General features: G+C 39.8%; 1 long non-coding RNA gene across 1 annotated transcript; it reads right to left on the reverse strand.

The window, feature by feature from the left end:
* Positions 1-13,562: 13,562 nt before the first annotated feature.
* LOC129033128 (uncharacterized) lies at positions 13,563-24,337 on the reverse strand. Its single transcript, XR_008501545.1, has 3 exons — positions 24,094-24,337; positions 15,959-16,068; positions 13,563-13,681 (listed from the first exon to the last, which is right to left on the reverse strand). It is a non-coding gene; the product is annotated as an uncharacterized LOC129033128 (long non-coding RNA).
* Between the last annotated feature and the right edge of the window lie 1,541 nt (positions 24,338-25,878).

The following is a 25,878-nucleotide window of genomic DNA, read 5'->3' on the forward strand; positions in this document are numbered from 1 at the left end:
GTGAGGAAATGAGAAACCAAATGAAATGCCAAGGAAAGAAGTTACCATTTTCTGAGCTTCCACTGTGTTCTGGACACATCGCAGACAACATCTCATTTCGTCCCTCTCAGGAGACCCAGCAGGAAAGTATTCTCTGTGAGCAACCCCACTGCAACCACCACCCACTTAACAGGTGAGGAAACGAAGGTGGAGAGTCTAAACAACTTGCCCAAGTTTACATACAGTTGCTGTATAAACCCTTTTGTGATTCTTTTGCCTTTGAAGAAACCATTCTTCCAGCATCTCTTCTTGGAGACTTAAGAGTAGAAGCTGTTTATATTAGACCTTCCAGAAAAGTGACGTTTTTATTTAAAAAGAAAATATTAGCATGTTGTTGGAAGCTCCAAGTCTCCTATGGTAGGACAGGAATCCCACTGGGGGTGAGGGACTTGGGGGCTGGGGAGACTAGGCATGCACCAGTGAGGAGCCGGCCATCAGCCATCTGCTCTGGGCACTTTATGTGGTTCCTTCACCCTTCCGGGCACCACATTACAACTGTCACAGCAAAGTCCTTCAGGGTGATGTGATACAAAGATGACATTCCCATTTATCACTCCTTAAATGAAAATAAACAGGGAAATTATTAAATATTGCAATATCGCATATGTTGTGTCTAATTTAGGATTCACCACAGACTAAAATCATCACTGTTTACAAAGACACTGTCTGAGTGCTGGGTACTTTCAACGAGATTCCTTACGTGCAAGGAAAGCACAATACGCATGTTTTCTATTTGAATGCCAAACTCAGAGAGGTTACCTTATTAAAAACCCTAGTTCCCTTGTTTATATAAATGCCAGGTGTTTTTAGAAAATATCATAGTTCATAAATACTGCATCCCCTCAGATCATCTCCTCCTCAGCCTCTGTCTTCAACGTGGTACCAGGAAAAGTGTCAGAACTTGCAAAACCACTTTGAATCCACAAATAAAGTGTGGGTATCAAAAAAAAATTCAATGCATAAACCCCTGGGAATAATGGAGACAAGCCAAAGAAATGGGCTTGTCTTTTTAGGAGCTCCCAGAAAGGAGGAAAATCCTCCAGAGAGGCTCCTAACTGGGTGGAAAAAGGCTCAAAATGGAACCAAAGTTTAATTGCCTCTCTAGGAGCCAAGCCAGGCCTGGAGGGAAAATGGGAGACAGGTCTTTGATTCAGCGCATCTGTACCGAAGGGGCCTGCCTCACCATGTGCAGGCCAGCATGATCCTCCCTCTCCAGAATGTGTTCGCACTTTCTGTGTCCTTCCTCAATACATACTAATGCACCTGTGGGGTGGGGAAGGGGCTCTCTTTTACAGACAAGCTTGGGCCCCAAGAAGGAAATTACATAACAATAAAGTCATTCTGGGTTTGTCTCATTAACCTATAAATTAAGCCTGATCCTGTAGGCCAGAGTGGAAAGGAGTTTGCAGATATTTTGAACGCTCATCTAGTCCAGTGGTTCTCAAAGTATGGTCCCTGGACCAGCAGCAGCATCAACAACATCTGGGAATTTGTTAGAAATGCAAATTCTCAGGCCCCACCTCAGGCCCATTGTATCAGAAGGTCTTGGTGAGGGCCTAGCATCCTGTGCTGTAACATGTCCTCCAAAGGATGCTGGTGCTGATGTGGGTGTGCATGCTGTATTTTCAAAATCATTGGCCTGGTTTACTAGGTAATGGTAACCCCCAGGGCTATGCCTTCCTGATTTTATGCTGCTGATAATTGAATGCTTACTATCCTTTAATTTAATTTAAGCATTCCCACAACTTTTGTGATTGGTACTAATATTTTTCCCATTTTACAAATGAGGAAACAGATATTCATAGAGATTAAAGAGTACTCAAAACACTGACCTAGTCAATGTGAGAGTAAGGTTTAAATCCACAGACAACACTGTTTACATGCATTATGATTCTCCACACTGGAACTCCTCTCCTATCAGAAATATCTGACTTGCGAAAGGAAACTGTAAGAATCAATAAGACCTAACACAGAACATCAGACTGTAGGCTTGGGAGAAATGTTAGGATCCGCCCTTCAACTTACATATAAGTTCTCTACAGTAATGTTTCCTAAAGTGTGTTCCAGGGACCACTAGTTTCACCGAATATTAACAGGCAGGTACACATAGAGTTCCACAGCCAAGTAAGTTTGAAAAATGCTGGCTTAAACTTTGCTGAGTTAATTTCTTAGCAGCAGGACTTCTCAGTGCTGTTGATGAACATGATCAGGCATGAGGTGACCCACCACAGGTACAGTGCATACCATATGTCTCATGTTTAATTGGCTATGGAACTGTTTGCTCCCAGAGTATTTCTTGATTTTGTAAGGCTGTAGAATAAGATTTGGGAAGCCCCAACCTACAATATGCTTTGGAAGGCAGGATCCAGGCTGTGGGTGAAGATCTCCAGTCTTAGCACACTTCCTGCTCTCCAGGAAGCCCAAGCTGTGAGCAGATATGCCTGCCTGCTTGGAAGTTCTGTGTGTTGAGTGGAAACCTCCTCCTCAATAGCTTCCTGCCACTGCTACTTATTCTTTCCTGGGCAAGATTGAGGGTAAGTCTAGTAAGTCCCTCTTTCACATGCAGGCTCCTTGAAGATGAGAAGGCAAGCACTCTATTCCTTCCTAAGACTTGTTTATCCAGGACTCAACTCTCCAGGCCTTCCAGCCTTTGCTCAGTGCTATTGTCATCCCCTTTCATTTGGATTATTGCAGTAGCCTCATAGCTGGCCTTTGATATTTTGACTCCTCTAATGCCCATGGCAGCCAAAGCAGAAAATATAAATAATCCTATCTTGTCCCTACTTAAAACACTTCAGTGGTTCTTCACTGAATTTGGATTGAAACCCAACTCTCTAAATTGGCCTAATGCCCTGCGACATCCTCCTCCTCCCTACCTGAAAATTTAACAGTGCCTTTTCTTCACGAAGCTCCAGCTACACTCTCCTCTCCATTCCCAACTGGCTCTTTCCCACCTCCAGGCCTCTGTCCTTGCTGTTCCCTCTTCCTGAGATGCTCTTCCTCCACTTACTGAGAGGCTGCCTCCCACTGACCTCTTAGATCTTAAACTGTCACCTTCTCAGAGGCCTTCCCAGACAACAAATCTCTCTTAGGGTTCCTATTACCCCCTGCCTCAGCACTCTGCCCTTTCCCTTATTATACAGCCCATGCTTCCTAATTCTATGCTTGTGTGAGAATTGGTTTCATACCTGTATCCCCTGGTCAAAAGTAAAATCTATTGCATATCCAATAAAGACCCTTATGCCTTGCATATAGCCTGCTCTCAAAATTTCGGGATGAATGGACAATTGTTCATCTCCAGACCCCTCACATCCTTCACCTCCACCTTCTCAACTGCTAGTTCCTGGAACTTACACACACAATAGATGTGCTCTGCTTCATGAAGTTATTATCTCCTATGCCCTGGATACCATATCTCGATTCACACCAGAGACTAAATTACCTTTTCCAGTGGCTGCCTCCTACCTTGGGCTCACATTAGACTAACATTAAGTCTTCAAACACTGCCAGCTGTTTCCACATGTGCTCCCCTACGGTATGACTTGCCTGGGCTAAAAATATGCTACAAATTCTGAGGCCTCAGCACAGATCCTCTGTCTTAACATTTGTTGAATACTTCTCTTTTTTTCAAGCATGAAGTCATCTCATTCTTATCGTAGTCACTGATATCTTGCAAGGAGCTAGGGTGAGGAGTGAAGACTAAGTCCTGTGACTCAGACCCGCAGTGGCTTCCCACTAGATTGGCACTATCCTTTGGTGATAGCGCATCCTTCAGTTGAAGGGCTAATGGTGGCACTTCAGGTGCTATGTCACCCAGTGAAAGGTGCACTATTTGGGGAGCCCGTCCACCTGAACTGACACTGAAGGTAGCCCTGTTTGAGCAGAGAAATCAATCCCTCTATTCTCACAAGTACTTTTATTCCCCCGATTTGGGATCCCATATCTCTTTTTCTTCTCCTCATCTTTGGAGGCACATACCCTTCTATGTTGTGGACCTGTCTGAGCTAAGTAAATTTTCTTCTTCCACATAGTCATTTTGAAATTTAAAATGCTCTCTGGCTGGCCAGGCACGGTGGCTCACACCTGCAATCCCAGCACTTTGGGTTACTGAGGCAGGTGGATCACTTGAGGTCAGGAGTTCGAGACCAGTCTGGCCAACATGGTGAAACCCCATCTCTACTAAAACAAAAAATTAGCTGGATGTGGTGACAGATGCCTGTAATCCCAGCTACTCAGAAGGCTGAGGCAGGAGAATCGCTTGAACCTGGGAGGTGGAGGTTGCAGTGAGCTGAGATCACACCAGTGAACTCCAACCTGGGTGACAGAGCAAGACTCTGTCTCAAACATACATACATACATAAAAAATGCTCTCTGTTTTCACCTTCAGTGTTTACTGTAGAGATTGAATTAAGCTTAAGAGGAAGAATATAATGTAATGATTAAGGATTAATAATTAAAATCATGGTCTTTAGATGCAGATGGAATTGGGTTATAATCCTGGCTTCATCAATCACTAGATGTCACCTCAGGAAAGTTGTTAAGGGCCCTCAGAATACTCACAAAATGGACAATTCAAATGCACCTTCCAGAATGTAGCAAGAATCTAATTGGCACTATGGCTGCCATGGGTAAAAGGGGGCTGGAGTTGCCATTTCTTCTTATTGTTTAGTCTCTGTCATGTTTTTCTTCCATATCCAGTTGCTCCAAAGGTGGGGATTAGCAAACTTTTTCTGTGGAGATCTAGAGAGCAAAGATTTTAGGCCTCATGGGCTGTATAGTCTGTGTTGAAACCACTTGACTCTGCCATTGTAGTGCAAAGACATCCACAAACAACATAGAAACAAATGAGCATGTCTGTGTTTCAGGAAAAAAAAAAAAAAAAAAAAACCCTTAATTTACAAAAGCAGGCTGCAGGCTGAATTTGGCTTGCAGATTGTAGTTTGCCAACCCCTGTCACAGACTTCATTTGTAGGTGACTGTTTGATGGCTTTGGAAACTCTGAGCCCCTGGCTTCCACACAGCTTGGCTTCTGGCCTGAAGGATAGGCAGGAATCTGTGCCACTGTGATCATGTAAGTTTTAGTTTTGCCAGATGAATCTCTGTGCTATTTGTGGGAAACTCTGCAGGTCATCCAGGAAGAATGACCTCAGTCAGCCACGAAAATCTCTCTCCTTGGGAAATGTCTTGGTGGTGACAAAATCAGTTTGTACAAAGAGGAAAAGATACTTGTCCAATCCATGGAAATGACAAAGCTAAGTTCCTGCATCAAATGCCACATTAGAAAAGATTCTAACAAGTAGAAATCTGTGAAGAGGGAGTAATCAAATGTAGCCTGATGGGTTTCCTGGCTGGCTCTAAATTCTCTTTATTAACTAGGATTGCATTTGGCTGCTTGTAGCTAAAATCTGACTGTAGTGGCTGAATCAAATAGATTTAATATTGGTAACATAATAGAAAGTCTTTCAAAGACCGTGGTTCCTCCTAGATCCCTGTCCTGTAATCCTTCCAGTGTCTCTCTTGACTTCACAGCCACAAGATGGCTGCTCTGAGTCCAGGCATTGGATGTAAACTTTAGGCTAGAACAAGAAAAAAATGATAACAAAGTCCTCTCCAGAGTCATCTGTCCCAGGAGCCTTTCACAGTGGACTTTGCACTTGCATTTCATTGGCCAGATTAGAGTCATATGACTACTCTGAGCTTCAGGGGAGTCTGGGGAAATGAATTTCTTTCACTGGACACACGGATACCTCAAACAAATCTGGAGTTCTCTTACTGAGAAAAAAAGGAGAGTGGATTTTGAGGGAGGCAATAGCAAGTTCTGTCACATTATCCAAAATGGCAAGTGTGCACTGCACAGTGGTTGAAAACAGGACTCTAAAATTGGACTGACTCGGCCAGGGTTCCTCATTTCTGAAGGAGAATCATATAACCTCTCTCAGGGTTGTTATTAGAATTGGATAAAATAATCCATGTAAAGTGCCAGACATTAACAGACGTCGTTATTGTTTACTATTGCTACTATTCTTCCTCCCTGCCCCTTGGAAACAGCATTTTTTTAAAGTAAATTCAATTTCTTTGAAGTATATAAATAAGAGAATGCTTGGAAGGTTTGAATAATTCTGTCTGGCAGATTCCCAAGAGTGTCTTTGAACTAGGTTCTGAAAAATGAGTAGGAATTTGCCAGGCAAAAAAGAGGGAACCAGGAAGGGCATTCCAGGAAAAAGGAACAGCAAATGCAAAAGCGTGGCGTCAAAAAAGAGCATTTGGCCTCATCACATCACCTAGTAGTGATTCTTTCTAACTGCAGAGATATCAGCGGAATGTTTCCAAGGGTCTAAGGAACATGACTAGAGATTAAGAGGCAACTGCAGTGGCTCCATTATCAAGCACAAGCTCTTTGTAAAGTGTTTATGTTCGTTAAATGGAAACAACCAGAAATGTACAGCTGCCTGTTCAGAAACTGTTGGACTACATTTTATTCTGCACTTGCTATCCCTGTCCTGGACTCAGCACTTTACATTCACTAGCATGTGCACCATTCTGGTAACTTTATGAAGTAATTGTTATAATCCCCATTTCATGTGCGAGCTAACTGGAGTTCAGGCAGGTTAAACAAGACGTTCACTCAAGTTTACCCAAGCAAGGTCCAGAGCTCTTAATGGTGAATCTGTCATCTCTCCAGGCAAGCCATCTACCTCCTCCATTATCATCTTTATTGGGTTTTTTTTGTTTTTTTTTCAAGATGGAGTCTCGCTCTGTCACACAGGCCGGAGTGCAGTGGCGCAATCTTGGCTCACTGCAAACTCTGCCTCCCAGGTTCAAGCGATTCTCCTGCCTCAGCCTCCTGAGTAGCTAGGATTACAGGCATGCACCACCACACCCGGCTAATTTTGTATTTTTAGTAGAGATGGGGTTTCACCATGTTGGCCAGGCTGGCCTCGAACTCCTGACCTCAGGTGATCTGCCTGCCTCAGCCTCCCAAATCGTTGGGATTACAAGTGTGAGCCACTGCACCCAGCCTCCATCACCATCTTTACATCATCTTTATGTAGGAGACTGTAGCAACGTTCCTCAAGGCTTAGAATCTTAGGGCTGGAAGAGATTAGAGCTGTGCATTCCAATATGGCAACTACTGGCCACATGTGACTATTAAGCCTTTGAAATGTAGCCATACAAATGTAGCCTTGAAATGTATGGCTAGTGCAACTGATGAATTGAATTTTAAATTTTATTTAATATTAATTAATTTTAATTTAAAAATTAATACTAAATTAGATATTGGAAAGCTTTAAGTATGTTTGGAATAACTTGGGTATGGAGATATATCTTTTTGCCTGTAAATTTTATGAAATCTAAATACAGATCAAATATGTCTGATGAAAACTTAGCATCTGAATTGAGAGGTACTTTAAGAGTAAGACACACTCTGGATTCAAAGATGGTCAAAAATAATGTATAATATGTCACTAATAAATTTTATATTGATTATATGTTGAAATGGTAGTATTTTAGGTATACTGGATTTAATAGAACATATTTTTACACTTAATTTTACCTGTTTTTACATTTTAAAATGTGACTACTAGAGAATTTAAAATTACTTATATAACTCACATTATATTTCTACTGAATTATACTGCTATAGAGAACACGTCTTCCTTTTCAGATGGGAAAAGCTGGCTTCTCTCTGTTTTGAAGAGAAGTTGATTACTGGATGGGGACAGATCCCATTCACACTTTTGTCTCAAATGGCACAAACTTGGACAAGTCACCACGTTTCCATGGATCAAGTTCTAAAAAACTGTAAAACTGTGAAACTACTACAAGAAAACATTGCAGAAACTCTCTAGGCCATTGCTATGGGCCAAAAAATTCTTGAGCAATACCCTACAAACACAGGCAACCAATGCAAAAATGAACAAACGGGATCACATCAAGTTAAAAAGCTTCTGCACTTCTGCATAACAAAGGAAACAAAAAGCAGAGTGAAGAGACAACCCGCAAAATGGGAGAAAATATTTGCAAACTACTCATCTGACAAGGGATTAATAACCAGAATATATGAGAAGCTCAACAACTCTATAGTAAAAAATCTAATAATTCAATTTAAAAAGGGAAAAGATGTTTGAATAGACATTTCTCAAGACATAAGTAGCCAATAGGCACATGAAAAGATGCTCAATGTCATTGATCATCAGAGAAAGGCAAATCAAAACTACAAAGAGACACCATCTCACCCCAGTTAAAATGGCTTATATCCAAAAGTCAGGCAATAACAAATGCTGATGAGGATGTGGAGAAAAGGGAACCCTCATACACTGTTGGTGGGAATGTAAATTAGTACAACCACTATACACCATGGAATACTATGCAGCCATAAAAAATGATGAGTTCACGTCCTTTGTAGGGACATGGATGAAATTGGAAATCATCATTCTCAGTAAACTATCGCAAGAACAAAAAACCAAACACCGCATATTCTCACTCATAGGTGGGAATTGAACAATGAGAACACATGGACACAGGAAGGGGAACATCACACTCTGGGGACTGTTGTGGGGTGGGGGGAGGGGGGAGGGATAGCATTGGGAGATATACCTAATTCTAGATGACGAGTTGGTGGGTGCAGCGCACCAGCATGGCACATGTATACATATGTAACTTACCTGCACATTGCGCACATGTACCATAAAACCTAAAGTATAATAATAATAATAATAATAATAATAAAAGAAAAAAAAAAAAAAAGAGAAGAGTTTGGAGGTTCCTCAAAAACAGAGCTACCATATTATTCAGCAATCCTACTGCTGGATATGTACCCAAAAGAAAGGAAATCAGTGTATTGAAGAGATATCTGTATCCCACGTTTGTTGCAGTACTGTTGGCAATAGCCAAGATTTAGAAGCAACCTAAGTGTCCATCAACAGATGAATGGAAAAAGAAAATGTGGTGCTTATACACAATGGAGTACTATTCAGCCATAATAAAGGAATGAGATCTTGTCATTTGCAACAACATGGATGGAACTGGAATTGTCATTATGCTAAGTGAAATAAGCCCAGCATAGAAAGACAAACATTGCTTATTCTCATTTATTTGTGGGATCTAAACATCACAACAATTGAATTCATGGAGACAGAGGGTAGAAGGATGGTTACCAGAGGCTGGGAAGGGTGGTGGGAGGATGCCAGGGAGATGGAGATGGTTAATGGGTACAAAAAAAAATAGAATAAGATCTAGTATTTGATAGCACAACAGGGTGACTATAGCCAATAATAATTTAATTGTACATTTTCAAATAACTAAAAGAGTATAATTGGATTGATGGTAACACAAAGGATAAATGCTTGAGAGGATTGATATCCCATTTTACATAATATGATTATTGTGCATTGTGTGCCCATAACAAAACACCTCATGTACCCCATAAATATACACAGCTACTATGTACCCACAAAAATTAAAATATAGAAATTATTATTAAAAACCCCAAAAACAAGGTAAACTTCTTTTACATTCCAGGTTCCTATGATCCTATTGAAATCTCCAGAATTTCAAATACATTAATTATCATAGTTTAATATCAAGAGGAAAACTGGAGTTTTTTTTTCAGATGGAGTCTCGCTCTGTTGCCCAGGCTGGAGTGCAATGGTGTGATCTCGGCTCACTGCAACCCCTACCTCCTGAGTTCAAGCGATTCTCCTGCCTCAGCCTCCTGAGTAGCTGGAATTACAAGCACATGCCACCATGCCTGGCTAATTTTTGTATTTTTAGTAGAGATAGAGTTTCACCACGTTGGAAAACTGGAGTTTTACATCTAATATAGGAAACTATCTGGTAATGAGTTATGCTTCTGCAATGGTATTTTAGACTTGATTCAAAAGCATAACAAATTAATAGTTATCCTTACTAGATAATGTGTAGTATATGTGTGTGGTTATATATAAATATATATATATGCACTAACACACACACACATATATACATACACACATACACATACATGTATACACACACACGCAAGTTACTATTCTTATTTCAATATTTCAGACAGGAAAACTGATTAAATAACTCATCCAAAGTCACTTTGCTAGTAGTAAAGGGTAGAGCTGGGACTCATGTTGTAGTCTGCGTGATCCCAATGTCTGCACAAATATCCACTTCCCTATAATATCAGTGCCTATGGCCAGACCCTTCAGAGTGCCCTCTCCTTTTAGTCATCAGCTGTAAACCCAGGAGCCACAACTGAGTCTGTGCTGAAATGGGAAGGAGTTCGGAGTCTGGGTGCCCTGAAATCTAAAAAGGTTCAGGGAACTTTGAGGTGAGAGGTTATGAATTAGCCTCCTAGACCAAAGGGAGTGCTGCCCATTTGTTAATTTGATTTTGTTTAGGTTACTGAGCCATGATTCATCCTTAATTGCATTGTTTCAAATGACTAAATAGTCTAAGTATTAACCGACTGCTGAGTGGTTGCCCAGCTTTGGTTTAAGTGGGACATCTTCAGCTTAGGAGTCATTAAAATCAAAACACTGTTGGGCTTCCAGTGGGGTATTGGGTCATCTGCCCACTGAAAGATGGTCCTGGTGCCTGGTGGAACTCCAGAAAATGGAGAATGTACCCCTTCTGTCCCTGTTGCCTGTGTGGGAACTGGACCTCCCACTTCATGTGGGGTTGAAAGTTCCCATAGATGGAATGCCAGAGGACAGACTAATCTGATTCAATAGATAGACCTTCCTCCTGACTGTGGACCTTAGCAACGCACTCCACCAGAAAGGTTTTGAAAAAATTTTTCTTTTTTGAAACGGAGTTTCGTTCTTGTTGCCCAGGCTGGATTGCAGTGGTGCGATCATGGCTCACTGCAGCCTCTGCCTCCCGGGTTCAAGTGATTCTTCTGCTTCAGCCTCCCAAGTAGCTGGGATTACAGGTGTGTGCCACCACGCCCAGCTAATTTTTTTTTTTTTTTTTTTAAAGTAGAGACAGGGTTTCATCATGTTGGCCAGGCTGGTCTCGAACTCCTGACCTCAGGTGATCCACCCACCACGCCCAGTCTGAAGTCGGATAATGCATAGGAAGACTTCCAGATTAAAATTATTATTCTCAGAACATGTTCTACTGGGCCTCAGATTCCTTTTCAATCAAATGGGAGTAATGTCAGCTCTACCCTTTACTCCACTGAGTGAGCAGAGAAAATGACATGATCTCTTATATTAAGCTTTGGAAACATTTTTCAAACAGCTTATCAAAATGTAAAATATTGTTGGTTGAATATAAATCTTTTTCAGCACATTTGTGGGTGTCATGAGTCTTTGACTATGAAATCTATTTATGTTTAATTCCATACTACATTCCCAGCCCTATATTTTAAACTAGTAATTCTGAAGTATCCCGGCAGCTTGCCAAAGACTGTCAGGAGCTGAGAAAGGATGTGAACTTGGGCTTCATTCATGGTTACGTTTCTAAAACATACAGGTTGGAAGTGAAAGAGGCTGTCATGGTAATGACTATATCAGGGCGATGGGCAAGTTTGGTTTGAACCATGGTTTGAGGGTATGACACACTCCACATGCTAGATTGATGTTTCTCACATTTTAGCATTCATAAAACTACCTGGAAAAGCTTGTTGAAATACAGATTCCTGGGTCTGATGCTTGGAGACTCTGATTCAGGGGGTCTGGGATGAAACCAGAGACAGGGCATTTCTAACCCAGTCCTAGTTGATGCTGATGCTGCTGGTCCACAGTCCATAGTTTGGGTAGAGCTGTTCTAGGTGAATCCTCTGTAGGACTGCAGCTACTAGGATTGGTCTAACCAGTCCCAGACCCTTCATCTACCAGGACAGCTGGCTAATGCCCCCAAGGAACTCTGTCATTTCAGGAACTGCCAAGCCAAACTGCTCCCCTTTCCATTCATTCTGAGAGAGTGAATGGCTCCGGGAGTAATCTCCCTGTCTCAGAACACTCTTATGACCACACATAAATTTACTTTAAAATAAGCAAGGTGTGAACATGTAAGAATCCACTTAACATGAAGACTGACAGATTTCAGAATAATGTCCTTGTACCACAAATACCCCCACCCCAGGATGGATTGCAGAGGGCTTAGAAAAGAAAGCCTGGATGGATATCCACATCTGTGAGTGAGACAGAGAGACAGGCTCAATCACTCTATCTTCCTCAGAGCCTCTCTCTGCTCTTTGGGAAAGGGGAGTGAACAACGGAACTGTGAAAAGAGCCCTTTTGACTCTTTCCACATACTAAGCTCCTGAATCAGGCTGGTGTACTTCAGACATAGCAACACTCTTTAAGGCAGAACGTCTGGACAGGGCAAGAAAGGGATCGGCCACATGGACTGGTGGCCTGCTCCAGATGTCTCAAAGGAATAATGACATTCCCTCGTACAACATCAGAATCATCTGAGCATGCTACAAAATGTGTTTAATTTTGAATCTGAATATAGGTTAAAATGTCCATGATTTAAGTCAACAGCAGGAAGACCTGACACTGAGGGACTATGGCAATAAAAATTCCTAAGGAGGACACTGACTTGGAGGAGACATTTGCAGTAAATTACAACCATGTTAGGAACATCAGGCTCATAGTTGGTGGAGCATTTGGCTGGGGGTTGTATTAATTTAGCTAAATACCAATATGCATATCTAAGTTCATTCACTCTCCAGATTAGCACAGTATTGTAACAGCCTAATATAGCGTTAGCCTAATTTGATATGCAAGTATTAACATGAAAGGGGACTCCTTTCGTGACAAGGTATTATTTCTACAGCAATTTAATATTTTATTGGTCTGAGACAATCCAGCGCCAATTTGCTTCCCTCCCCAAATACAGCCTAATAAACATGGGCTTCTTTGTTGTAGCTGTGGTTTAAGGACAGCCACAGTACGGATAGGGCATGAAGTTTTATTCCCCCGCTCCCCACATCAAACCTCTGTGTCTTCCTCACCATCAGAGGCCCATTGTCATTGTTGATGGTCTGTTTGCATACCTTTCTTTCTTGCCTAAGGGAAGTCAGATGGGATATTTAAGATCCTCCCCAACTTCCAGATTCTAGGATTGAAAACAGAGCAATAATGTGCCTGCTGTATCCCAAGAAGGGAGATGACTTCACCCTTCCAGAGTCCCTGGAATCCCCATGGAACTGGGCTTCCATCTTATTTAAATGGAAAAGTACAGCCATGACTAAAAAGGAAAATGTCGGTCAGGGTCATGTTGGTGTCAAGGCGCTAGGAAAAAGATAAAGGTCGGCATATTTTTCTCAGAACAGAAGCCTGCTGACCTATTCCCCCAGAGCAAGATCTCTTGTCCTCCTGGCCCCTACTGAAGAACAGTGCGGGTCTGAGACTGAGAGAGAGACCTTCCTGGCCTGGAACACAAGAGATGGCTGCCACTGCTGCCCCAGCTTCCCCTCCCACAGGGGCATGTGCCCAACCTCCTCTTTCTAGAGCCCCTGATCCTGACCTTGGTCAAGCCCTCCTTACCTCTTGCAGTAGACTTTAAATTGAATTTCCTTGTCTCCAGTGTTTCTCCTGCTAATCCAGCTTCCACCCTGCTGCACAATAATCATTTAATAGAACAGTTCTGAATAGGACACTCCTCTGCTTCAAAGATTTCCATGGCTCCCCATTGCCTAGAGAATAAAATTCAAATTCTTGTAGTTCTTAACGTCCTGGCTATGTTTGCAGCTCCCTCTTCCACCTCCGTCCTCCCTCCAAGACTCACTATTTTCTTCTGCTGCTTCAGCAAATCCAGGATTCCAAATGTACCATGACCTTCTCCATCTCAGGGCCTTTGTTCATCTGGGTTCCTGCTGCAGGGAATTCTGTCCCTTGTGCCTTTTGGACCACTATTCAACCTTTAAAGCCAAGTTCTGATTCCCTCCTTTCCAGAACATTTTCCCCACTCCACCTTAGTCTATTTTTGTTACTATAACAGAATAAGACTCACACAGAGTAAGACTGTGTAATTTCTAAAAAAAAAAAAAAAAAGGCTTATTTCATTCATGGTTCTGGAGGTTGGGAAGTACAAGATCTGGTAGCCATCTGGTGAGGGCCTCAAGCTGCTTCAACTCATGGCAGAAAGCAGAATAAAGGAGAAGCTCTGTCTCTCATGAGAACAAATCCATTCCCAGGAAAACTAACCCAGCCTCTCAAGAAATCCATCTTAAAAACCTAATCACCGGCTGGGCTTGGTGGTTCATGCCTGTAATTCCAGTACTTTGGGAGGCCAAGGTGGGCGGATCACGAGGTCAAGAGAGCAAGACCATCCTGGCCAACATGGTGAAACCCTGTCTCTACTAAAAATACAAATACAGGCATGGTGGCATGCACCTGTAGTCTCAGTTACTTGGGAGGCTGAGGCCGGAGAATTGCCTGAACCCGGGAGGCAGAGGTTGCAGTGAGCCGAGATCGCACCACTGCACTCCAGCCTGGAGACAGAGAGAGACTCCATCGCAAAAAAAACAAAAAACAAAAAACAAAAAACAAACCAAAACAAAAAAACCTAATCACCTCTTAAAGGTACCACCTCCCAACAGCACTACATTGGTGATCAAATTTCAACATGAGTTTTGGCAGGGATAAACCACATCCAAACCTACTTAGAATTAGTCACTTTTGGACCCCTATATTTGGTCTTCTAGTCTATTTAGTTAAGTGCCTTATTGGCTTCCCCAGTAGACTCTGCAGTCTTAAAGGAAGGGCTTGGTCTAGGCCACTAATTTTCTATAATCTGCAATCTTTTATATCCTTATATCTTTGAAAAAGTATCTATTATTTCTAAATGAAAATCTTGCCTATGTAGACTCATAGGACGCGTGAGTCAGAGGGATGTTATCAACTATTGGTGAGGGCAAGTCATTGCATCCGGGCCTATATCCCGCTCTGTAGCTAAGGCAGACAATGATCATCAATCATGGTGCTCTTTCCAACGACCCCAGATGTAACTTTCTGATCCTTCCAACCCGGTGCTCCCAGCAGCAACCATTAATCAATCAGAGTTGATATTTACTTGCCATCCCCTATCTAGTTTCTTAGCCCTTATTTTCCAATTTCCTCCTGCCTCTCCTTTATGGTTGGTATTGCACAGAAGTCTTACTGGAAGCCCTAAAGGAAGTTCATGCTGTAAAAGTTGAAATTTTTGTCTATTCTTTTAAAAGCCTCCAGCAGTGAGGTAGGTCACAGTTTGGGCAGAAATCTGAGATGTTCTTCTTTTGGGAAGATTCACCCAGCTCTCCTTTAACTCAAAGGAAACTCAGTGCAAAGTCTAGTTCAGCCAATTAGCTGCACTGGTTGGTTAAAGCTAAAAGAAGATGATCAGTGTTCATGTTTAACTTTATAATATTGATATAGAACCCATAAATGCCACCTCAGTTCTTCAACATTGAAGAATAGGCAATAAAGTTTTCTCCTTTGAAATGAAACTACTATATTTCTAATAAAGAAAGGAGCCACATTTAGGAGAATTTTACAAAAACATTTCTTATCTTTTCCAACAAGTCTCTCTCCATTTGAGGAAAAGTCGGGTGATATTAAGGAACCCACTGATACTTCCACAGGTGTGTTCATCCACCCAAGGCAGGGCCACCAACAGGACTAGATACACTCACTGGCCTGTGGCCTCTGAAATTCGTCCTGAAGCCAAACTCTTTTTAGGCAACATGACATGATCAAGGCCAAAAACAGGCATTCCCCCCAAGTAGCGGTTTTAATTACTTCGTGTGGTACCAGAATAGAAAATTCTAGAGAATTCTTTCCCTTTACTTCAGTAAACTTAGCAACAATGAATTTAAACTAAAGGGAATCACATTTTGACTGTACTCGGTGGATAAACTTCCACATTTATATTTACTGACACCCATTCAGAGCCAGATGTGGTTGTCTATCCTGGAGTTATAGCAGTGATTTACCTTGGAGAAAGCCTGGTCCATGGAGAACTTCCATCCACTACATGAATGCATGCTGCAAATGACATTCACATTCATGATTTCCAGAAAAGGACAAAGAAGTATCACTTACGCTGTGCAAGCAAACAAAACAATAACACTGGTCAAACATTATTTCCCATTGATGTGAGTATTCGAATTCCTCTAAACGTGCCCCAGCTTGGCTCCTCCTCTCATCCCTTCCCTTGATAACTCCTGTCCACCTGTAAGAGTTCTTGCACTTACTGCCATGTTCGAGTGTCACCCTCTGTTACCTTCTGCCTCCCAAACCTGATGAGTGAGCCCTCTGCATCCCTGTACTGCCCTCTTATTTCCAAACTCCCCTTCAACACTGACAATGCATAGGAAGATTTCCAGATTAAAATTATTATTCTCAGAACATGTTCTACTGGGCCTCAGATTCCTTTTCTATCAAATGTCCTTCAAACTGTCCCTATCCTATTGATTATTGTTACCTCTCTCACCAACATATTGCTGGAACATTACAATTGTTGAAGAAATGCTTATTGAGGGAATGCGTTTAATGAAGCTGTTAATATTTAGAGAAACCTTTCTTTAAAAGAAGAAAAATGGCTGAGTTGAAAATCACTGAACTATCACTCAATTCCATTTTCCTGTTAAAGATGGACAGACAGCACAACACACACACACACACACGCAACAGTTCTTTCCGTGAAGTTTCTTTAGAACTTTATGACTCTCATTCTGTTGACTGTGGTCAGAATTATGTTTTCATCTTATGCAATTTATCTAGTCTTCTGTACCAGGCTGTGTATTCTTCAAGGCCAAGGACTGAGCATTTCATTTCACCCACAGCACCCTCTCAAGTAGAATTACCATGTGTCTTCTTGCTACAGAGTTCTCTCTTTTCTCTCTCTCTCTCTCTCTCTGGATCTCACTTAAAAAAAAACACAACAAATAAAACGTGAGCCTTCAATACTTTGGCTGGGTTAGTTGACTATGTGGTGCCAAGGAAATGGCTTGGTGGTTTTTTAGTTTGGTTTGTCCTTTGTTCTCTGAATTTAGCATCATGCAAAGGCAGAGTATAGCCTAAAGGTGTATTTAAAATGTCGTCCTGTTTCTGAGCTTACTCAGACAGGCAATAGAAAATGGCATTCTTGATAATTAATGCCCTTACAGAAATTCAGCACAGGCTAGCAACTGTAAACAATAAGTTATTAGTCAGGGGAAGTGCTTGCAACATGAGCATGGAAATTCCCATGGATCTTCATAGGGCATGAAAGGGAAGATTCAAGATGCTCTGGATAATTTCGTTACTGTGTTTGCTTGATCGTTTTATACTTAAGCAGACTGTTCATTACCATCATCTCAACCTCTTCTGCTAGCTTAAATTCCTCTTAATTCATTTATAAAACAAAATTAGAATGTTGACTGCAACCTATAAAGTAAGCCCACATCTTTGTTTAATTATAGATTCTATATAAACTATTTTAGCATTACTGAAGGTATATAAAGAAGGAATGAAAGAAGATTATTATTCTGCTAAAATGCCAGCTAAAACCAAACAACAATTTTTTAATGTGCATTTATATCATGGCAAGAGACTGTTTAAAATCCCCAAACTCCTGAAGCTGTTTGAGAATTATGCCATTGCACTGCAGAAAAAAAAAAAAAAAAAAGACAAAACTGGTTGAACATGAGACATGAGTAGTTGAAATATGGTTTAATTTTTTTTCTTCTGATTCTTTTTCCCCCCTTTGGAAACTGATAAAAGATTTTCTATTTTTAAAAAAATCGACCTCATTTTTAGTTTATTTTCTAAAAGTGGAGATGTCTTTACATATGTTCAAAAGTATGTGTGTCAAACCTTTGGAGGACTTCTCAGAATGAAGAAATCTACAATGCATATCTTACCAAATTGTTTGGGGATTTTCCACTTTTATGTGTTTGGGCATTTTTCCCTCTTAAACATCAAAACCTAATAATCGTGGCAGAAGGTTAAATATTTTCCATACTTTGTTTTTGAAATTTGTTCCTTTCAAAGAATGAACATATGGGGGAAAGAAATCTACACACCCAATCTATTATGATGGCTACCTCTGGGGTTAGGGAGTAGAACCACAAAGTGGGGGCAATGAGGGGGCTCTCACTTCTTTCACCATTTTATTTACAATGAAAATGTATCTATGTGCCGCTTGTACAATTTTCATAGCTACTTAAAGAAAAAAAATCATATTTAGAGAAAAAATATCAATTTGGATAATTGTAAATGTTTTATGGTATCCCAAGTGTGAAGATTACACATAGGATTGCAAAGAGAAAGAAACAGGGAGGAACTGCTGTTTGCTTGGCTGGTAGTATCCACTCTTTAAAGCATTTCTGTACAGAAAGAGAAATAAAAGAATTGATACTTTGATTAGTTATATGAAGATGACATTGAATTCATTTTCTCTAATGCCACTTTGCTTTAACTTAATATCCCTTTAAAAAATCCATGCCCTCATGACATCATCAGTTCATGCACTATTTCTTGGGGCATTAAAATAGAAACTTAAAGTTTACATGTAACAACCGAATTCAAGAGAGTACCTTATTTAAATTTCCAAATCTCTTAGGGGCTAGGAATGAAATGTAATGCTAATTTAATTTAGTAATTTGTTCTCTTTCCACCAAAACACACTATCATTGCTTGTGAAAGCCTCAATCTCACCCCCATCCCCAACTTTCTTTTTCCATCAGGCTGGGATGGAATTACAGGCTGATTTGAAGCACAAAGTCCAGTTGCATCCCAGACCCTTGTCTCTAAACATCCAGTGCCACAGGATGTTTCATGACCACAGCATGTCCATCATTTACTTTCTAAATGCAGGGATGAAGGTTGAATGGGTGGAGCTTTTTAGTCTTCAATGATTTAAAACTATGCACACACAATGCAAGCGGCTGGCAGGAGTCCTTTGTAAGAGCGTGTGTGTGTGTGTGTGTGTGTGTGCGCGCGCGTTGGAGAAAGAGTTGTATCAAATGAGTGGTTTCCTGTTCAGAGCAGGACATAAGTTTCATTCCATGAAAGGAAACATAATTAATTCCACTTCCATCCGCACATCAAGAGGATGATGAGTAACTCACCTCCTACCAGCCCTGGCTGCAAGGGAGAGGTAGCCCAAGGGAAGTGACCCTTTATTGGGCCTGTGCTGGTCTCTGGCTGGCCAGGGAAAGCACACACCTCCACACTCCCAGACCCCTCCACGTCCCCCTGGAGCCTGTCAATGTTTGAGTTCTGTCCTTTTTCCACTCTTGGGAGGACAACAATGTGTCTCCAGGTCCTGCAGTCTGGGTTTGATTAAATAATTATAAACTCCCAGCAGCAGGTCTATCATTTATGTCCTGAAACATGCCAGCATGTGTCTTTTGTGGCCATGCCAGCCAATCATAAAGCCACTCTCCTTATTGTCACTAAGAACACAGTGGTTCAATGTTTCTGCTTGTTCCTGGATTTTGGCTATAGAATGTTGCCCAGCAGTTTGCTGCTGGTGCCAACATCACTACAGAACTTCATAATAAATCCTTTCTATATTTATTCAGTCCACTGTTCTGACACTGAAATTCCCTTTTATGAGCATATGATCAGAGGCTTCCATTTTCCACTTCTAACTCTGGGCGATTATATATTCTAACAGAAAAGACCTCAAGGCTTGTTGTCCATACATGCAGCATGGCATGGGGACTGCCAGCTGGCTGGGGGAAAGTAGGAGATTGGAAGTGCGTGAGAGCTGACCTTTTACCCCACGCAAAGGAAGCACAGAGATGATCTCTTTAATCCATTTGGTTAAAATGTTTAAAATTTTCCACTTCCTCCACAACTAAAGCCCAAAATAAAGTTGCCAAAGCAAGGCAGTAATATTTCATAGTAACATGCCATCTCCTACAAAAGGGCAAGGGGAGAAGGGGGAGGTAGGGATACCATTTAATTGAGTTCAAGAAACTTTTAAAGAAATGTTTTTCATTCTTGCCTTAATTGAGTCACAAGTGATCTCTAAATGGCCCCAATGTTAAGTATATCATATCAACCAAAAGTAGGAAAGCGACTGAAATACCTGAATGGGAAGCCTTTTTCTATCTTTTATGTATATGAAAAATCTCACAATAATTCACATGGCCAGAATGACCTTCCACTAATGACTATTTAAGAAGAGGTCTCTAGAAATTATGATGTATAAAAATTTAGCAATGAAACACAGCTATGTTTTGGAAAGAGAAATATGTGTTCTCTTTTCTTTTGCATAGTTCTGTACAGGTTCAGAAAAATATGAGTATACATGGCCTATATGTGTTTTCATTTGTGAAAAATGATCAAAGCCACTCATTTATTGAAAGGAATACAATACACAAAAAGAGATAACAAGGCTTAGTGAAAATAAACTGCGTAAACTGGAGGAAGAGTACTAGAATAACAAAATAAAACCCATCAGTCGCTCATTTTTCATCACTGTCTTTCGTTTGCATTTACATTTCCTGAAATGCCATGGCATCGTATCAGTCTGCAGATGAAATGTGAATCTCCAAAGAAGAGTTACTTTATACAAAGGTGGAATCGGTTGAAGGTTGTGTGTTTTGTTTTTACTGCATCCTTTAAAAGGATCATTAAAATGTTTCCACTCAATGCAGAAAACAATAATTATCATTGCAGGAAAGGCTTCAGATATTACATTTCGTTTTTAAGAAAGTGGGTTTTAGAATAAATATTAAATATATTTAAAATATATACAGTTTGACATTATTTTTCAAAATAAAAATATATTTTCAAAAACTATAAGTTGAGTTTTTGTTGCTTCGTTTTTAAGATTTGAGAACTAACTTCTTTCAGTATTATAATTCCTGGTGACATCACATTTACCCCAACAGTATTCAAATTATATATGTATTTTTGAATATGAAGTTATTCAAATAAATTATTTTCAAATGTATCAACTTAAAACTATACTATTATTCTAGTGAGACTAACTTAAGTTGGAGAAAAGTTATTAATAAAGACATTTCAGTATGAAATATGTAGTAATATACTGTGACTACACATTTCTTTGGGTGAATATTACTGGAGAAAATAGTTAGAAAAAAGAAAAAGTTTAAAATAGACCAAGTAGTCAAGAAGATAGAGAAATACAGTTTTTGCCCTCCTTTAGCTTTATATAGGAACTACTTATGCTTGTAAACATGAGAAAGACAAAGAATTCTTAGAGACTGAATGTTTCAAATGTAGAACTTTTAGACATTCGTGAGAAAAGCTGGTTTCTTAAAAAAAAGTGCTTTTGACAAACAGTGCTTAAACAGAAATGCAGCCGTGTACAGCACTGTTTTTAGTTAAAAAATTTCAATGTGCCAACCAAAAAGCGATGTATGTAATCAGTAACTGGCCACTAGGGGGCCTTCCTATTGGTCCATTCTCATAAAGGATAGTAATTAATAATAAACTTCAAAGATGTACTCCAATATTTTCTGTCATACACATAGAAATAGCTGATTAGGAAGTGACAAGAGTCTGGTTATCCTATCATCTGGTTATTTAGATAGTATAAAACTATTGATTAATTTTTTGCTTCTTCACTGAACAGACTTTTTAAAAATAATCAACTGCTGTTATTTTGGGGTTTGTTTTTAGTTCAATAATGGTTGTTTTATCTGCTTCTCATAATATTCTTTTGTTTTATTGATTTTCCCCAGAGATGAAAATAAGGAACTTAATTTAATCCAACCAGTACATTGATTCATTCTGTTTACTCGGATTAACCTAAACAGATATGCCAGCTTGTCAGAGCCTATGTTCCTCATCTCTTTTGACAACTCTCCAAACTGTGGTCGTGTTGAGATCCAGTGGCACCATGGTGTGGTGTTCAATCAGCAAACCTTTGTTGAGCATTTACTATATACTGCATGCTGTGCTTGGTGCTGGGCTGCAGGTGGAAACCAACTTGGTGTCATGGCCCTCACAGAGACGGCAAGGAACAAGATGAGAAAGGAAAGGGGTTTTGAGGAGGTTCCATTTGAACAGAATCCTGAGTGGTACAAGGGAGAAAGCCATGTGAGTGTGACAGTCCAGAAGGTGGGATTTGGGATTTATTATTAGGAGGCCCGGGGTCAGGTCCCAACTCCTTTACTCACCAGCTGAGTATGAACTTGGGGACTTCGTGGACACTCTCTGACTTTGCTGTCTCACCAGGAATGTTAACAGTCTGGCTCCATTCTCTGCAATTGTGCCTGCACCTCCTCCCTCACCAGATTTTGGGAGGATCAAATGAAGTGAGTGATTTGAGATTACAAATGATTTTTATTGAGTGAATTTTCAACTAGAAAACTTTGATAAACAAAATGCCTTCTTGTCCCCAAGTTTTAAAATATTTAATAATCAATAGCATGAAAAATGTTCCAATACATTAAGTTAATATTGTTTTTGAAAAATATCATTTTTAATATGAATACATATATGCATAAGAGGGTTAGCCAAAGACATAATCCAAGATAGATATTTCTGGTTAAATTATGAATATTTTCATTTTTTCCTTTTTGCTTTTTGTACTTTCTGATTTTCTGCAGTGGCCATGAAATGTTTCACAATAAAATAATATTATACTAATTAAACAAAATCATAAAGAAAAAAGATATTGATAGAGTGGGTGGAAAAATTCCATTTTCAACCAACATAAAATTTCTCTTTGTAGATGTTTTGTTAAATATTCGTGTGGAGAGATTTTCATCAAAATCTTTAGATAATTTTCAAATCCCCGCAAAAACCATTAACATCAAACTTTTTAAAACTTAAATTGAATTTTCCTTTTATAGTCTAAATCTCTTTCACCTGTTTGTTAAATTCCAAAAAGGAAATGTATTTCAAAAATGAAAATTATTTTTCAATGTAATTATACATCTATGTTAACTTCTATGTTTAAACGTGTTCCTTTAAGATTTTTTTTAAAAATAAGTGACTCCTTCAAATGCCTCTGCCTTTGCATTTGCTGTGCATTAGGGTGACTTTCTGCTAATTTATACCACCTTTCAGAGTACATTGGAACAAGATGCATTTGAAAAATGCCCCAACATTATCCTTTCCACGGCACTATGATTTTATGCATTTCCACCTTGCTTTCATAAACTATGCAACATTGACCTATCTGCTGATTTTTTTCTCAATTCTCTTGGTGATAAGAAATTTGTTATACCTCCTTTTTTCGTTTTGCTTACTTTTAGGAATGCAAGTCCTGAATTAATAAGTTTTGGTTGTTAAAAATACAAAGGTCAGATGAAGTTCCAAGTCCATCCTCTCCTAGAGGCTGCCGTCAGTGCGTTGGATAGCATTCCTGTTGTTGCTGCTTTTCTAATACATCTGCATCCAGAGACACAGACCTAAAGAAACACATAGTTTGGGGTTGCTTCTCTTTTAAACAACATAATCTGAATCATATGAAGAAAGTATTGTTCCACCCTTTCTTTTCCTCAAGATCTCTTGGAGATCTATCTGCATCAAGATGCATAGATCCACATCGTTTAAAAATAATCTGTTTCGAAGATGTATCCTCAGCCCTCTTTGGATGCCTAACGTTTGTAAGGAACTTAACTATTAAGTGATCCAAATGTGTGATTTCAAGTCAGTTCAGAATATGCTAGACCCCTACTTTAAGCCTAGCACTGTAGATCCTGAGAGGAATGAGGTTATTACCCCTGCTCTGGAAGAGAATGTCAGATATTTCTTGAAAGGGGGAAGGAGGTAATAAATTCAAGGACTATTAACTCTTCTGCTGTATCATACGTTTAATGTTTTAGAAATAAGCTGTTCCACTTTAAGAACAAAATAATTTAAACTCTAGGCACCAAGATCTAGAAGCTAGAAGCAACCTCGGGAAATCATCTTTGTCTATCTTCTACCTTTAGACATTTAACTCAGGATGGAAAATTGAGTCACAGGGAAAATGAACACTCAATTGAAACTGCATACATGCCCAGAAAGAATCTAATGCTGCCTCAGAATCTGTTATGCTGATGTAGCTATTTCATTCCTCGGCATGTGTTTGGTATCTTGAATTTTCTTTATTATTTAACTAAGGAGGTGTCTCCTCATGTTTTCAAATAAAAGGCTTGATCAGTTTACTAACCTGTAACAGGGAGGTGGCCAGCGAGTTTGTGGAAATACCTGTTAAGAGGTAGAAGCTTTTTCATTGAGAGGCCAGGCAGGGCAGATGTTTGCACAGTTCTGAGACCAGCCTCATCAATGATGCCGCTAAATACTGCCACAGTTTTAGGGATGGCGAAGAGGAACCCCCACTCATTCCTTTGTACCCATCTTCTCTTCATACCGGTGCTCACATTTCTCTGAACTCTGTGCTTGGGTTTCTAAGATTGCCAAAAGGGTCAAACTGTGGTGGTATGTTTGGTGTTCTAAATTGGTTTCGTAGGAACAGGATAGGATACACGTAGGATTCCAGGTGAGGCAGAAGATGCAGAGCAGAGCTAAACTCAGACAGCGAAAACCAGCCTATAAGAAGCAGGCAATCTTCTCTGTGCAGCTACAGCTCTACCGGCCCTAGGTCCCAGCAGACAGGCAAGAGCCTGCACTGCAGGGTACAAGCCAGGTCGATCTATCAGAAACCCTTATCCTGTCTCCAATGAACACCGAGCTTTCACAGAACAATTGTTGGAATGTAAGGAGAAAGAGTTTTCTCTCTGAGACAAGGAAGGTAATTTAAAAAATATATTGAACTATCAGAGATGTAGAGAAATAATATTTGATAATGCAACGTTTGACTCAAAACACCCAAAGTACCTAAGCTTAAGCAGGACATTTGTGTCTTAAATAAGTTTATTTTAGATACAAGAAAATGAGTTTAAAAAACCACACAAGATATATCAGAAACTAATTATTAACATCACAGAAAGATCTGCCATGGCTAGCTTTAACATAAAATATCCCAATGATGCACTTATATTTTTATTTATTTATTCTTAAACCATGCCCTTTTTTGCTTGTTTTTAGGAAAAAAATTGTTTTTGGATTCTTGAATCATAAAATATTAGAGCTTCATGTTCATGTAGCTGAATTTTCCCAGGTAATGTCACAGACATGTGAAAAGACATCTTAATAGTGCTAGGAATTTTAAATGGTTTGTTAAAACACACATCAACTAATAAAAATAAGGCAGAATCCATCTATGACTGAGAAAATTGCCTGTAAATTCAATTTGTTTTGTTTTGTTTTAATTTGGACTTTTTAATAAGCAAGCAATATTTTAGGTCAATGCGATTCGATTTGTAGGCATAGATGTATTTTCCTCCTACACCACAGACATGGGAAATACTAATAAAAACCATACTGTGGAGCTTGCCAAGGTGATCTTCTTTATTATGGCTGTGATTTCTGAGTGCAGAAATCACATAGATATATTCCTAGCCTCTAGACAAAGTGTACATTACATGTCTTATCAAAATCAAATACTCTAATCTAGTAACAACAGTATTTTTCATTTTAATTGATAAACAGATGGTATTTATGAATAATTTTATGCAAATAGAGTGTCACTGAAATTTTACTCAATGGAAAAAACAATTCTCTGAGCCAGAAAACTTTTACCAAAATAATGTCAGATAACTTTGTTAGAAACTACGGCCATTCTTTCTGATATTACTATGGTTTGAATGTGTCCCCCAAAATTCATGTGTTGGAAACTTAATCCCTAATGTAACAGTGCTGAGAGGTGAGACCACTAAGAGGTGATTAGGTCATGAGGGCTCTGTCTTTGTGAATAAATTAATGTCATTTTCATGGGAGTGGGTTAATTATTGTGGGAGTAAGCTCCTGATCAAAGGATGAGTTTCGCCCCTTCTCTCTCACCCTCTCTTTGCCCATCTGCCATGGGATGACACGGCAAGAAGGCCTTCATCAG

Source organism: Pongo pygmaeus, chromosome 2 (genome assembly GCF_028885625.2).
Source record: "Pongo pygmaeus isolate AG05252 chromosome 2, NHGRI_mPonPyg2-v2.0_pri, whole genome shotgun sequence".
Taxonomy (NCBI): domain Eukaryota; kingdom Metazoa; phylum Chordata; class Mammalia; order Primates; family Hominidae; genus Pongo; species Pongo pygmaeus.